At 37.3% G+C, this 15998-nt stretch overlaps 1 pseudogene; it reads left to right on the top strand.

The window, feature by feature from the left end:
• Positions 1 to 4856: 4856 nt before the first annotated feature.
• On the top strand, positions 4857 to 10260 carry LOC113352034 (annotated as a pseudogene).
• The last annotated feature ends 5738 nt before the right edge of the window (positions 10261 to 15998 follow it).

Here is a 15998-nt window from a genome sequence, read left to right as displayed (position 1 = left end):
TAGCTGAACCAGTTTAGTTTTTTCAAAACACCCTATAGACACGTCTAAAGATGGGAAGCTTGGTGGATTGATTTGTTACCTAACTTCTTTGAGGTCATGCGTTCGAAAGCTTTTTATTAATTTTTTCAGAAGGATAGGCTTGTTCAGAAGGATGACAGCGTCTTCTTCTAGAAGTTTTAAGGTAATCGGGCTTCCACTTGCCACTTCAATCCCGTCTCTGACGAAAATAGTTTAGGGCAGCTGCGGTTTGGTACTGGGTTTCGACTTCGGGTCACGGGTAGCCCGCTTAGAGAGTCCGCTTTCCAAATAGCTGCCAAGTGTTTGCTGCCGCCTCTTAATGACCAATAAGTTGGGGTGGCGTTCAATAGGTCTTTGCATGCACTTAGTAGGCATGTGCCTCCACGATATCTCAACTAATTGATCTCGATGATTGAAAAAGGATGGGTGATATGTGTTAACTGTTGGTCTTCTCGTCCATAAGGCCTTTTTGGAAGAAATCAGTTTTAATTTCCAATTCTGTAACTCTGTAACTTCCACATTCCATCTCCGCAAAATCCCTTCAGTGTTCCAATTGTTGAAGTTATGTCTAAGCGAGGTTATAATGCATATCTAAATCTGAATGATCGCCCAGCCATGTCTACAAATCAGGAGTCCATGGGTAGACCACAGGAAAAGAAGGCTAAGATGAATATGCAAGAAAACCAGGTATTGATTTTTGATAATCATGCAAGAATTTTTGGGTACAAGGTGTTTAAAGTGAACTTCATAGTTGTAATTGGCTTTATTAGTAACTGTGATGGTGTTATTGATTGGAATTCCCCCATTTCTCCAATTTGACAGGTAGTAGAGATAAGCAGTAGCAGCAGTGAGGAACCAAAGCCAAACATGCAAGTTGGTACTGGAGGTGTTGGAGAAGTCAAAGAGGATAGGGTTTTTATGCATGATAATGCTAGTGCTTATGCGTTGGATCCTCAACTTCCTCAACTCCAAGGGGCTTATGAAGGGTGGGTGGTGTGTGTCGTTCATCCTGACAAAGGCCAGTTTGTGATTAATGAAGGTGTGGTGCTTGTAGGGGAGCAGCTGGTGGTTTGTGGTGGTTTTATTCTGCACCAGTTCCAGTTGCATGCAAAGCTAAGATTCGGGAGAATGACACTCATGGTCTCCCCAATGATGTGGTAGTCTTCCCCAATATCTTCATGCTGGCACCAGTGATGCGACAGTTGGCAGAGGATGCTTATGATATTGCAATCTTCGGACCAGGGGAGATAACTGATTCTAATGAGATTCCTGAGGATGTAGTAGTGCTTATGCCTCCTCCTAGGGGAAACTATTCTATGCCAAGGAGGAGGGCTGCACCAGAAGGGAGTGGAGCTAACAAGAAGGTTTTTGGAAGTGGTGTGGGGACCTCTGGGGTTGCACCAGGAGCTTGACCAGTATTCAACCATCCCCTTCCAGATGGTAAAGTAAGTATTCATGTAAATGTTTTTGGGTGAATGTTGCACATGTTTCTCATGGATAAACAGTTAATGCTAGTGGAGCTGATTTTGGATTTGATAGTGTTGGGTTTAAAGACAATGATGTTCAATTGAATGTATATGTGGCTCTGGGTTATTGTATCATGCTTGGTTGAGTAGTTGTTGTGTTTAATTTTGGTTTTGAGATTGATATGGTGACTATAGTAAATAGCAGGGGGAATTTGAAAGGGGGTTATACCCAAAAGTGTTTTCTACAGAAAGTTATTTACTAAAAATGTCTAGTTTTTTAAAAATTCCGAAAAAGGTATAATGTGTACACATTATAGGTGTGGATTCTTGATATTTTGTACACAATATCAAGCAATGGGTACATATTAAAACACTTTTGGCAATTTATAACATTTTTGGGAATAACTAAAGAAAACTAGACACCTTTGGAAATTGTCTCGTTATCATGAAGGCTTGAAATTGTTTTATGGGGTTAATAGTTTTATTTGGGCATTCATATGAACTACTCCAACTGATAGCATAGGAAACTTTGAAGTTACAGAGATAGAATAACATATTAGTACAGGAATGCTTGAGAGAGCAATGAAAAATCTTACCAGAAATGCAGTGTGGTAGCTGAGAGGAAATTTTGATAGTACACATAGTCCAGGAGTATGATCTTTTAGAAACCAAATTGCAGACTCCCAAGTTATTTATAGCATTCCAATGCAATGGATTACCAGAGAAATTTTGATTATAGGTGTTTAGAAGATTTGTAGAAATAGTTTTGGAGAACCCGATAACTTGCAGAACATGCAAGTCAGAATCTATTCCAGAGAAAGCTAGGGAATTAGTCTTGAGGGTTTTGGGTGTACTTTTTGGCCACACTTTCAACTTGGCGTGTTTATTTAAATGTTGATTGGTTCAACCAATCTAGTATTTTCAAAACACTAATCAAAAACATCTAAAAATGGGTAGCTTGGTGGATTGGTACGTTATCTAAATCCTTCGAGGTCATGCGTTCGAATATGGGAGAAAGATATTTATTAATTTTTTCAAAACGAACTTTTTAGCCACGCTATAAAACTGGCGTGTCTATAGAACGCACACTATGGACACACATATACTAGTGTGTCCAAAGAAAAACTTTTTGGCCACACTTTCAACTTGGCGTGTTTATTTAAATATTGAGTAGTTCAAACAATCTAGTATTTTCAAAATACTAATCATAAACATCTAAAGATGGCCAGCTTGGTGGATTGGTACGATATCTAAATCTTCGAGGTCATGCATTCGAATATGGGCGAAAGATTTTTATTAATTTTTTCAAAACGAACTTTTTAGCCACGCTATAAAACCGGTGTGTCTTTAGAACGCACACTATGGACACACATATACTAGCGTGTCCAAAGAAGAACTTTTTGGCCACACTTTCAACTTGGCATGTCTATATATCCTACACTATGGACACGATATACTGGCGTGTCTATAAATCGTACACTATGGACACACATATACCGGCGTGTCCAAAGAAGAACTTTTTGGCCACACTTTGAATTTGGCGTGTCAATCAATCGTACACTATGGACACGCATATACTGGCGTGTCTAATGAACCAACTTTAAAACCACACCTTAAATGGCGTCACTAACCTTTTGGACACGCCACAACTCCCTAATGTGGCCATAAACTGGTCTATAAACACGCCCAATACCTAATGTGGCCATAGACTGGTCTATAAACACGCACAATCAAAAATTTGAAGTTAACGTGACTAAACGGTTGAAATTTTGACACGCTAGTAGCCCTGACGTGGCTGAAAGCACTTATATGAACACGCTCATTGAACATTGCGTGTCTATAGGGTAGAAGTATGTTCTATAGACACGCCAAAACCAAAAAGGCATGACAGCCAAATTTATATTTGGCGTGGCTAAAGGCCATTTCTGTACTAGTGTGTGTCACCTTTACTCGCTCAATTGACTTAGCTACACGGCTTATATGCTTAGTCAAGCCGTTTATCTTAACTTAAAAAGAGAGAAAGCAAAGCAAAACCCTAATCGTTTTCTTAATATAATTCTTATAGATGTTTTCTTTTCTAAAACTAATTCATCGTTTTCTACGAATCCAGTAATTGTTATCAAGACTCAAAGGTACGAGATACTCCTTTTTAGCCATATTATGGTGTACGTATATCAGTTCTAATTCTATATTTCTTTTTGCTTCAAAAAAAAAAAAAATCTCATTCATGAATAATTTCTATGATAACTCATACGATAATTAGCTGTCTAATCAAGTATATTTTATCTTTTCTTCTATAACATCATCTGTTTCGTGAAAAACCAATGCATAATCCAGTCATTGTTGGACAATAATCTCAGTACTTGTGCTTTTAATTAAGCACTAAACATGATTAGTGAGGGGTAGATCAGGTATTAGGTAAAATACTTAGATAAGGGGTGATCCTGATTTGATATTTAAATCCAGTTTTTGTCCTTTTCCTCTATCTCCAATTAGTTTTAGTATTCTCCAATCGCGCGTTCTTTTTAATCTGAGTGGCATGTAGATGTAACAAAGATTGAAAATGGTTTGATAGTAATTCTCCGTTGGTGTCGTGGTTTGGCAGAAAATATATGTGTATTTGGTATGAAATAAGAGGAAAGCAACGAGAACAGAACTGCTACTTTCAACTAAATGTGTCTTAGTAAAAATCAGTTGTTGTTACACCTAGATGAATCTTAGAGAATTAGAAATATATATTTTTTGAAATGTAGGTATTATAGTCACAATCACAGGTGATCTGTGAATGTCACATTAACCTAATCTAGGTATTATTTGTCACAGGTGATAACGTTTAATCATATGACAACGGCACTTGCAAAGAAAAGTTGGATTACAAATTGAATATACCATAATAAACGTCTGTTGCTACAGATTTTGATGTTTCCACGAACACATCTACTATTCTACCAACCATCCATTGTTCATTTATATTTTTCTTATTATTATTTTTTTTTATATTTTTTACTATTCCTAATGCTATCGAAACAATTGGTTATGGATCGTTTTTCTGCTTTGTTTATTTGGTGTGTTATATATGTTGACATATGCGCTATAAAAACCACATGAGCACTCTTCTGTCCTAAGATCTAGGTTAGGCCGTGCTCATGTTCACAACAGCCACATTATATTGTGTAGTGACTGCAAATACTGTCCATAAATAGCCACTACATTTGGAAGTTAAACAATCAAACAGATCAATTCTCTACAGCATCAATATTTCTTTCTAGCTAGTGATTGATTGTTTGATTCATACTTCATATCCTCTTTAAAGATACGTCAAATTTTTGCTCTTAGTATCCAGAAACAACACACATAACTAATTTAATAGCCATGGGTTCATTGGGTTCATTGGTTTCTTGTGATCAAGAAGAAATGTTAGTTCAAAATGTTTGTGAGATCTATGACAACCTATGAACCTTACAAAGCCTCAAACCTTCAAAAGATGTTGACACTCTTTTCACTCGACTAGTCCTAACTTGTATGCCACCATCTCCAATTGATGTGACGAAGTTATCAGGAAAAGTCCAAGGAATCCGTTCAAAGCTCATTCGTCTCTGTGGAGAAACCGAAGGTCTCTTAGAATCTCACTTCTCAGCTCTCTTAGGTTCTTACAGTATCCCACTTGATCATATTAGTATCTTTCCATACTACACCAATTACATCAAACTCGGCCGTCTTGAATATACTATAATGAGCAATTATATCACAAATGCATGTTGGTTAAACTTCAACATAGAAGTCACTAACAAGCTGGTTAGGACAAGATTAGGAAATTGATGTAATCCTAAGGAAATTAGAAGTCATCTAGTTCTAAGAAAAGGAAAGACATGTAATAAGGTAATAGGACTAGGAAAAGGAATTCATAGTTCTATATATATACGATCACCAAAGTTGTGGTTGATCATATGAGCAAGATTAGAGCTTGTGTTTAGTTTTGAGAGATTTTCTAAACATCAATAAAGAGAGTTGTCTTTATATAAGATAAGTTTCATCTTGCAGTTGACATTAATTGGTATTAGAGCTTGTTTCTGAGCCATGGAAAACGAAACCACCATTGTGGGTGCAAAACATTTCACGCCACCATCAATACAAGTTCCAATCCTCAACGCCACAAACTACACAGTATGGGCCATGAGAATGAAGGTACTGATGAAAATCTACAAAGTTTGGGAAACAATTGATCCTGGTACATTGGACCCAGACAAAAACAATGTTTCCATTGGATTACTCTTTCAAGCAATACCAGAATGTCTTGTTCTACAAGTTGGTGAACAGGAAACTTCAAAGAAAATTTGGGATGCAATAAAGGCACGTAATCTCGGAGCTGATAGAGTTAAAGAAGCCCGTCTGCAAACCTTAATGTCTGAATTTGAAAGAATGGAGATGAAAGAAACTGATACTATTGATAGCTTTGCAGGAAAGCTATCAGAGATAGCCTCAAAAGCTGCGTCACTTGGACAATCCATTGATGAAGATAAACTGGTAAAGAATTTTGTCAATAGTTTACCAAGATCCAAGTATATTCATATCATAGCTTCTCTCGAACAAGTCTTAGATTTAAAGAAAACTAGCTATGAAGACATAATTGGAAGATTGAAAGCATATGAAGAAAGAATCCTTGATGAAGAAAACAATGGAGAAACTCAAGGAAAACTCTTGTACACAAACTCTTACCAACAAAACTCTGCGACAAGAGGAAGAGGTCGTGGAAGAGGTGGTAGAGTAAACAGAGGCCGAGGAAGGGGAGGAAGGTTTAACTCACAAGATAGAACAACAAGTCAGAATGATCAAAACCAAGGAAAAGAAAAGAAGGATAGATCAAACATTATTTGTTACATATGTGATAAACCAGGACACTTCTCCTCTGTATGCGCTGAAAGAATACAAAAGATGGAAGAAGCAAACAAGAATGAAACAAGGGAAGCCGATACTGCTCTTTTCATGCACGAAGTGGTATTCTTAAACGAAGAGAAATTAATACCAAAGAACTATGAAACAAAGGATAGTCAAGAAGGAGTATGGTATTTAGATAATGGAGCCAGCAATCACATGACTGGTAAGAGACACTACTTTTCTGAACTCAATGAGAAAATCAAAGGACAAGTGAAGTTTGGGGATGTATCTTCTGTAGAAATTGAAGGGAAAGGATCAATTCTATTTCAGAGCAAGACCGGAGAACAGAAGCTTGTCACAAACATCTACTTCATCCCAAACTTACAAAGCAACATTCTAAGTTTAGGACAAGCTACAGAAGTTGGATGTGATGTTAGAATGCGACAAGATTATCTAACAGTTCATGACCCAAGTGGAAGACTTTTAGTTAGAGTCTCACGCTCACAGAATAGACTCTACAAGATAAGTCTCATGATTGGAAGGCCATTGTGTCTGAATATGAGACTGGAAGATCAGACATGGAAGTGGCACGCAAGGTTAGGACACATAAGCTTTAGAACTTTAAAGGCAATGTCTCAGAACAAGATGGTTCGAGGGATACCACAGATAAACGATGAATCAAGGATCTGTGAATCATGTTTAGTTGAGAAACAAACGCGTCAAGGTTTTCCAAAGCCATTAGAGCTTCTTCATGCTGATTTATGTGGTCCTATTACACCATATACACCACAACAAAACAGAGTGGTGGAGAGGAGAAACAGGACTCTAATGGAGATGCCAAGAAGTTCTTTAAAGGCTATGCAGGTACCTAATTATCTATGGGGAGAAGCTGTACGACACTCCACATACCTAATAAACAGGATACCTACGAAAGCTCTGAAAGACATGACTTCATATGAAAGTTTGCGAAAGAGAAAACCAAACATAGATCATTTAAGAGTGTTTGGTTGCAAATCATACGCAAAAGTTGATTCTGCAACTCTTAAGAAACTGGATGATCGATCTCAGACTCTTGTGAATCTAGGAATTGAGCCTGGGTCCAAAGCTTACAGATTATTCAATCCAACAACGAAAAGAGTAATAGTGAGTCGAGATGTGGTATTCGATGAAAAAGCAAACTGGAACTGGAAAGAAACTAATGATGGACCAAGTAGGGATCCAGGAATGTTTCACATGAGATGGGGTCAAGTAATTGATGAAGGCGAAGGACCCATAATCATCAATATCAATGGAAACAATGATGTTAATCAAGAAAGAGAAGAGAATAATGAAAACACTGAGAATAACGAAGAAGAAGAAGAAGAAGAGATCGATGAAATAACTCAACCCATTCCACTGCGAAAATCAACAAGACAGATACAAAAACCACAGTATCTGGAGGATTATGTTCTTCAAGCTGCAGAAGAATGTGAGATAATGCTACTTTCTGTTAATGATGAACCAAGGAATTTTCAGGAAGCAAAGATCTCGACTAAATGGACACAAGCATGTAGAGAAGAAATTATTTCAATCAACAGAAACAAGAATTGGTTTCTAGTTGATAATCCAGGTGGGGTAAAAGTAATTGGTCTTAAGTGGATCTTCAAAATAAAACGGAATGCTGATGGTACTGTCAACAAATATAAGGCAAGACTTGTAGCTAAAGGATACGTTCAAGAATCAGGCATAGACTTTGATGAAGTTTTCGCACCAGTTGCTAGACTAGAGAAAATTCGTCTCTTAATAGCAGAAGCAGCACCAAACTCTTGGGAAATTCACCACTTAGACGTTAAGACAGCATTCTTACATGGTGAATTGCGAGAAGATGTGTATGTTGAACAACCAGAAGGTTTTGAAGTAAAAGGACAAGAGCATAAGGTTTATAAGTTATCAAAAGCTCTATATGGTCTAAGAAAAGCTCCTCGAGCCTGGAATACAAAGTTAGATCAAATCTTAAGAGAAATCAGATTTGTTAAGTGCTCTAAAGAAACATCAGTATACAGAAGAGAAGAAAAGGGAACGCTTCTTGTGATTGCAGTCTATGTAGATGATCTATTTTTGACTGGAAACTCCCTTAAGGTGATCAATGAGTTCAAGAGAGAAATGTCATCAAAGTTTGAGATGTCAGACCTCGGAAAAATCACTTATTACCTTGGCATAGAAGTCCATCAAGGAGTAGATGGGATTCAGATTAAACAAGAAACTTATGCAAGGAGAATTCTGAAAGAAGCGGGACTTGAAACTTGTAATCCAACTAAGATACCAATGGAGTTTGGACTTAAAGTTTCAAAGGCACAAGAAGAAGCAGAGATTGATCCAACGAGTTATAGAAGAAATGTTGGATGCCTTAGATACTTGTTACACACAAGACCAGACTTGGCTTTCTCTGTGGGAGTAGCAAGCCGTTATATGCAGAGTCCACGCAAGTCTCATGGTGATGTAATAAAGCAGATATTGAGATATCTAAGAAGAACAATCAGCTATGGAATGAAGTATGGTCGAGGAGGATCAAAAGGAATTGTTGGGTATAGTGACAGCAGTCATAATATTGACCAAGATGATGGAAAAAGTACAACTGGTCATATATTTTATCTAAGAGAAGCACCTATTACATGGTGTTCACAGAAGCAAGACACTGTTGCCCTCTCATCCTGTGAAGCTGAGTTCATGGCCGCAACAGAAGCAGCTAAACAATCAATATGGCTTCAAGAAATGTTGGGTGAAATCAAAGGAAGAGAACCTGAAAAAGTTCTCATCAAGATTGATAATAAGTCTGCAATTGCACTCACTAAAAATCCAGTGTTTCATGGGAAGACGAAACACATTCATAAAAGGTATCATTTCATACGAGAATGCATCGAGAAGGAGGTTATTAACGTTGAACACATACCAGGAAATGAGCAGAAAGCAGATATATTGACAAAGGCATTAGCTCGGATCAAGTTTGAAGAAATGAGACAATTGATTGTAGTACAAGATATGTCACGGGTAAGGTTGAAGCTTAACGGGGAGAATGTTGGTTAAACTTCAACATCGAAGTCACTAACAAGCTGGTTAGGACAAGATTAGGAAATTGATGTAATCCTAAGGGAATTAGAAGTCATCTAGTTCTAAGAAAAGGAAAGACATGTAATAAGGTAATAGGACTAGGAAAAGGAATTCATAGTTCTATATATATATGATCACCAAAGTTGTGGTTGATCATATGAGCAAGATTAGAGCTTGTGTTTAGTTTTGAGAGATTTTCTAAACATCAATAAAGAGAGTTGTCTTTATATAAGCCAAGTTTCATCTTGCAGTTTACATTAATGCAAACCCAAGTGACATCGCTTTCATCGGATCCGGACCCCTGCCTCTCACGTCCATAGTATTGGCTTCAAACCACCTGAAAACCACTATGTTTCACAATTACGATATTGACAGATCAGCCAATGCTCTGGCTTCTAACTTGGTATCTGCAGATCCTGACTTGTCCGAGCGAATGTTATTTCATGATACTGATATTATGGATGTTACTACTGGTTTAAGCGACTACGAAGTTGTCTTCTTGGCTGCTTTAGTTGGTTTGAACAAAGAAGATAAACGCAAAGTTATTGATCATCTAGCTAAGCACATGGCACCAGGGTCCTTATTAATGTTGAGGGGTGCTCATGGTGCTCGTGGTTTTCTATATCCAATTGTTGAGCCTAGTGATCTTCCAGGTTTCGAGGTTCTTGCTGTTTTTCATCCGATGGACGATGTGATAAATTGGTCATTGTTGCACGTAAAAGCAAGGATAAGTACCAGTACTAGTTCATGGAGTTATTTTATTTTATTTTCATCCGATGGACGACGTCATAAACTCAGTGATTGTTGCACGTAAGAGTAAGTACCAGTACTAGTTCATGGAGTTACTAGCTTGGTTTTTTTTTCTTCAACATGTGAAAGTGAGAAATGTTCACTTCAATAAAAAATTCTATTATGGATGTTGTGAGTGTGTGAGGTGTAAGTCCCATTTTAGTTCAATAAAATTATGTTTGATATGTCTTCAGATGATGCATAGTCTGTAGTGCCGCTTTCTTTGGTTTAAACCTGTTGGTTACCTGCTTCTGGTCTAGTTCACTCCAGTAATTCAAGCTATAAAGATAGTTCAAACCCGGCAAAGGGGGTATAAGCATTTCTGATCAGCTGCACACGAAAAGGATTTTTGGCTTTCTGAAGCTTCAGACTCGCCGCAATTTAATATATTGAAGCAAAATACACGCATCTTTGAATAGAATTTTATTTTACCAACAACAAACAATGCTCTTACCGTTTCAACACACTTGTAAAAAACAGCAAAAAAATTAAGGTCTTTTGTTGCATGCAGGCATCCAGAAAACTAACATCATTGACTGTGGCGGAGCTAAGATAAAAAATGCGAGAGGGTAAACAATCTCATTGTTTTGTTACAAAATATAAATGAAGAATTTAATTTAGGAGATTTTGTTTAAATAACCCTTGTACTAGTTGGCAGATAGAGGCGCGGTTCCATCCCCTTGTCCTGAGTTCACTCGCATAACAATCCAAAATCAATTTTTAACCATCAATTTTTACATGGATGTTAATCGGGATACCAAATTACTAAGACGGATACCAGAATTCATATAAAATAAACTTACAATTCTTTGTGATACTCTTCCCAGTTAACTGATACCCATTAGCAGTGTTGCATTCTTATTCAAAAAAAATTCATGAAGTGCGAGTCAGCGGGTTTACTATGGGGTATGTGTGGGATGTAGTCGGTGAAAAGAGTTTGGCTTTGGTCAAACTCTATCATGACTAAACTTGTTCCTAAAGTTTAGGAAATCTTAAAAGTCAAGTTAGGAAAACTTTTTCCCAAAATTAGGGCTTCTTAGGGGCCAAGTTAGTTTCTCTATATATATAAATAGAATTGTAGGTTTGTAGACATCCAACCTAGAATAGTGGTAAATTCTTGTGCTTAGGATTTTGGTCTATTTGTTAGGGAGGATCGAGTGCTACCGTGAAGGTCAATATCGGTGTGAGAGGAAAACTTGTAGAGAGAGGATTTTGGTGTTCTAGCAGCTATGAAGAAGGTGTAGAAGAGAAGACATGAGGCTGGTTTGAGGAATGGTTAGAGATTTGATTTCTATGGTTTCTTCGATGGTGTTCTCGGGTATGTCTTGTTAACTCTTTGAGTCTTGTCTTGGGTTGCATAAAGAGCATGTAATGGTCTTTGATTAATGAAAGTTTTTCTTATGGTGTTGGTCGTGGATGTAGCCTATAAAGGTGAACCACGTATATCTTGTGTTGTGGTTCTATGTGCTTGTTTATCTTCTGTCCATCTTCTTATTTCTCCCATGTTTGGTTCAAATCACCAATTTCCCTTTGTGATCATGTGTTCCGCTGCACTCGGGTGCCAATTTTCCCAACAATTGGTTTCAGAGCATGGACGGGCTGGTATGACTGAATCTGGAATTGAACGATGGTTTATTGTTCTGGTGGAGAAATATGTTTTGAAGATAATGTTTTAACCGGTGTTTACACAAAGATGGATTTGTGATGTGATTTACAAATCACTGAGGTTCAACTTGGTAGAAGTGCATGTTCTTTGTTTTGTTTTATAATGTAGTATGGGATGCAGACTAAGACCGAATGAGGTGGAATACATATATACTTCTTGAAGAGTGTTAGTAATCATACACTATAAATAATGGGTTACAAAGTTTGAAGAAAGGATGGGGCAGCGAAGTCTCATGTAGAAGCAAGTCTAGCAACGCTTCGAAGTTATGCATGAGATGTTATAGATTTATGTTTTTAAGTCTATGTTAAAGTATTCTTGATGGCTTGCACGTAATATATGTGGCCGATATCGAAAGCATGTACCACGGTAATATGGGCATTCACACGGTATATATTCTAAGCGAGTATGTTTGGTGTGATGTGGTAAAAGTATGTCAGATTGGTGATCGCTTTGAGAATCGTTTAAAGGATTAAGCATGTTAATCACAGTGGAGATGTTTGATGGTTTGTTTCACATACACGGCAATCGTGACATGTGATGGAGTATAATATTGAAGCTAATTCTTCCTTTCTGGATTAGAGTTCAATATGTTATTAGCTTACTGATTAGGCGGAGCTAATGGTGATTCTTCTGGATGGTTTTTTTGGTGATCAATGGTGGAGTCTGTGCAAGGATTCGTTAATAGTGTTAGAAGATTTTCATGGTGTTTGTGAGGCGTGGCCAGTTTCACAAGTATTCTTCAAGAAGAATATGGTTTGAAGACTTTTATCAACGTCATGGTTTGGTCGAAGATATGGTTCTATGAAGATGGAAGTTCAGATGTGAGCTTCAAAATTAATTCTACGGGTATATAGAGATGGTGAATAAATCTGGGGGAAGATGGAGGTAATTTCCTATGATCGTCTCATGCTTGAAAGCATGATCCGAGGTGGAGCATTGTGGGGGTGTAGTCGGTGAAAAGAGTTTGGCTTTGGTCAAACTCTATCTTGACTAAACTTGTTCCTAATGTTTAGGAAATCTTAAGAGCCAAGTTAGGAAAACTTGTTCCCAATGTTAGGGCTTCTTAAGGGACAAGTTAGTTTCTCCATATATATTAATGGAACTGTAGGTTTGTAGACATCCAACCTAGAATAGTGGTAAATCTTTGTGCTTAGGATTTTGGTCTCTTTGTTAGGGAAGATCGAGTGCTACCGTGAAGGTCAATATCGGTGTGAGAGGAAAACTTGTAGAGAGAGGATTTTGGTGTTCTAGTATTTAGGGTTTGGGGCTTTGCCCTAAACCAAGTTTCTAGTATCTCCATGTTTCTCTTTTGTTAGTAGCAGCTATGAAGAAGGTGTAGAAGAGAAAACATGAGGCTGGTTTGAGGAATGGTTAGAGATTTGATTTCTATGGTTTCTTCGATGGTGTTCTCGGGTCTTGTCTTGTTAACTCTTTGAGTCTTGTCTTGGGTTGCGTAAAGAGCATGTAATGATCTTTGATTAATGGAAGTTTTTCTTGTGGTGTTGGCCGTGGATGTAGCCTATAAAGGTGAACCACGTATATCTTGTGTTGTGGTTCTGTGTGCTTGTTTATCTTCTGTCCATCTTCTTATTTCTCCCATGTTTGGTTCAAATCACCAATTACCCTTTGTGATCCTGTGTTCCGCTGCGCTCGGGTGATAATTTTCCCAACAGTATGGACATTGCTTGTTCATACACACATAGCACTTTTGCATTGCAGAGATCGGGTTTAGTATGGGGTATTGACATTGCACTTTTGTATTGCAGAGACCAAAAGTGCAGCATAAAGGGACCAAAACAGTGCTGTTGTCTACAACTGTTGACTTTGATCAATATGCGGCAGCGCGTCTAGGTAGTTACCACCTATTTTCTTTTCATGTAAATTTTTTATAATTATATGAAAGTCGTGTTGTGAATGCATTTTTTAAGTTAATTCAAAATAAAAATCAAAATTTATCAGGAAAAAGAAAAGTTCAACCCAACAGAAGTCATACAAAAGGGGAATCAAAAGTCAGGCACAAGTGGATTTCATTTGAGGGGGTAAATACACCAGTAAAACAAAGCAACTATGGTAATATCGTTATATATTGGAGTGTTTTACAAAGAAATTTATGGATGATCCTTTCGTGCTTACGCCAACTCTTCCAGTCTTTGACAACTTTCTTTGCAACATTAGTTGTTGTATGCTTCACAAACTTAAGAATGGCAAATTTAAAACTCTGGCGCTGATCATATCACTACATAGGAGCACCTTCATCTACTAAATCTATCCCATAGACATCTACCTTGGATGGGGATATAAGGAGGGTTGTTCAGGTCATGAGGTGGTATTGTCATTTGTCATTTTGAAACCAAATACATGTAATATCAATATTTTTTTTTACTAAATCTTTATTGTTAAACAAATCTTTACAATTAAGCTTTTTAAGAGAACCCAACTTAATTGGGAGAAAAAAATAAATAAATTAGCACGGTCAACTAAACATGCACCCCCTTTGCATGGTTCACAGTTCCCACGACGAGAGACTCTTGCCGAAAATGTGTTCCCATGCAAAAGGAAAAAGAATAAAAAATAATCAGGTGGAATAAGGATCGGATATTTACAGTATATCGATCACATATCCGTTAGATTAGTCTAGATTGGTCATGCTCCTGGGTTTAATCTTGTTATATATGCAACTCCATCTTGATAGTGAACTTATTACTTCATGGACATTTACCACCAGATCTTCCAGAAAGGTTAGTACATGAAGATGGTGTATCAGGATTCGGAACTGTTCTTTGTAAAGACTGCTGATGAATTACAAGCTCAATCCTGTTTTTATTTTCAACCTCCGTCTTCTTATTCGTATTTTCACTATCCTTAAGACTACCAGCAACGTTCATGGTCGTCATGGCACTCGTACTCGATGGACAACTACCAGTGTTACCTCTACCAGAGAGATTAGTGCAAGGAGAAGGTGAACGAGGATTCGGAAGTGTCCTGCTTTGTAATGACTGCTGATGAATTGTAAATTCAAGCTGATTATTCGAGTTGGTAACGCCTTCATTTTCCGTTTTCATCAATAACAAATCTCTATCTTCTCGTAATATCCTCATCCCTTCAACATGTTGGGAACTGTTGATGAGCAAGAAAATGGATAAAACAGCAAATACGATTACGTTGAAAACATCTCTTCTTTCTTTGATTAAACCCATGTTCTATATTCTTGTGAATGACAAGAAAATGAATTGAATTTTACCCTCTTGATGATTGTTTGTTGATACAAGAGAAAAATGAGAATTAAGTGGATATATATTAGCTCTTTCTTTCTTTATTTTTTCTTTTTTTCTTGGAGATGGTAAGATAAGGGAAATATTAGGTTTATGAAGATATATTTTAGCTTTCTCGATCTCTATATTTTTTGGTTAATTATGATGATGTTGGAATATAATGAGATATGTGGGAAGAGCATTTGATGTATTTAAAATGTTGGATTTTGTCATTTGAGCTTTAAAATGTTGACTTGGCCAAACATAACGTTGTTGTTGAAGGATTGTGGGATGTGTTGAAGTTGAATTAGTTTTAAGATTTCAAATTTGAACCTTGACTGGATGTCTCATATATTGAATCAAAATACACGGATCCTTGAACAGAATTTTATTCTACCAACAAACAACAGTCTTACTGTTTCAACCCAATTTAAAGGAGAGAGATTTGAGTTCTTTTGTTGCACGCAAAGATGTAACCCTCGCAAGAGGCGGATGCCCTGGAAACTGGGATCACTCGTTGTGGAGGAATCAGGATCGAAAGTAGGCAAACAACCAAACGAAAAACAATGTGCAAGGACAAAGGATAATTTGGGAGATTTTGTGTGTATAAACAAATTTTTGCAAAACCAGTTGGTAGCTCGAGAAGTTTCACCCACTTACCCTATATTTCCCAGACTTCACTAGGAATCGTTCCACCGAACCTAAACAATTCATTTTTAGTCAAATATTCTTCATGCCCCGTGAGTTAGCGGCTTTAATATGGTCATGCATGTTGGCTGTTGATACTCGTGGACTGCATAGATCGAAAGTGCAGCACAAGGAAGCAAAACACTATTCTCTATAACG

The sequence above is a fragment of the Papaver somniferum genome, chromosome 2, assembly GCF_003573695.1.
Source record: "Papaver somniferum cultivar HN1 chromosome 2, ASM357369v1, whole genome shotgun sequence".
In the NCBI taxonomy this organism is placed as follows: Eukaryota; Viridiplantae; Streptophyta; class Magnoliopsida; order Ranunculales; family Papaveraceae; genus Papaver; species Papaver somniferum.
The sequence above is the reverse complement of the archived record's forward strand: the minus strand, read 5'-3'. Positions and strand labels throughout refer to the sequence as shown.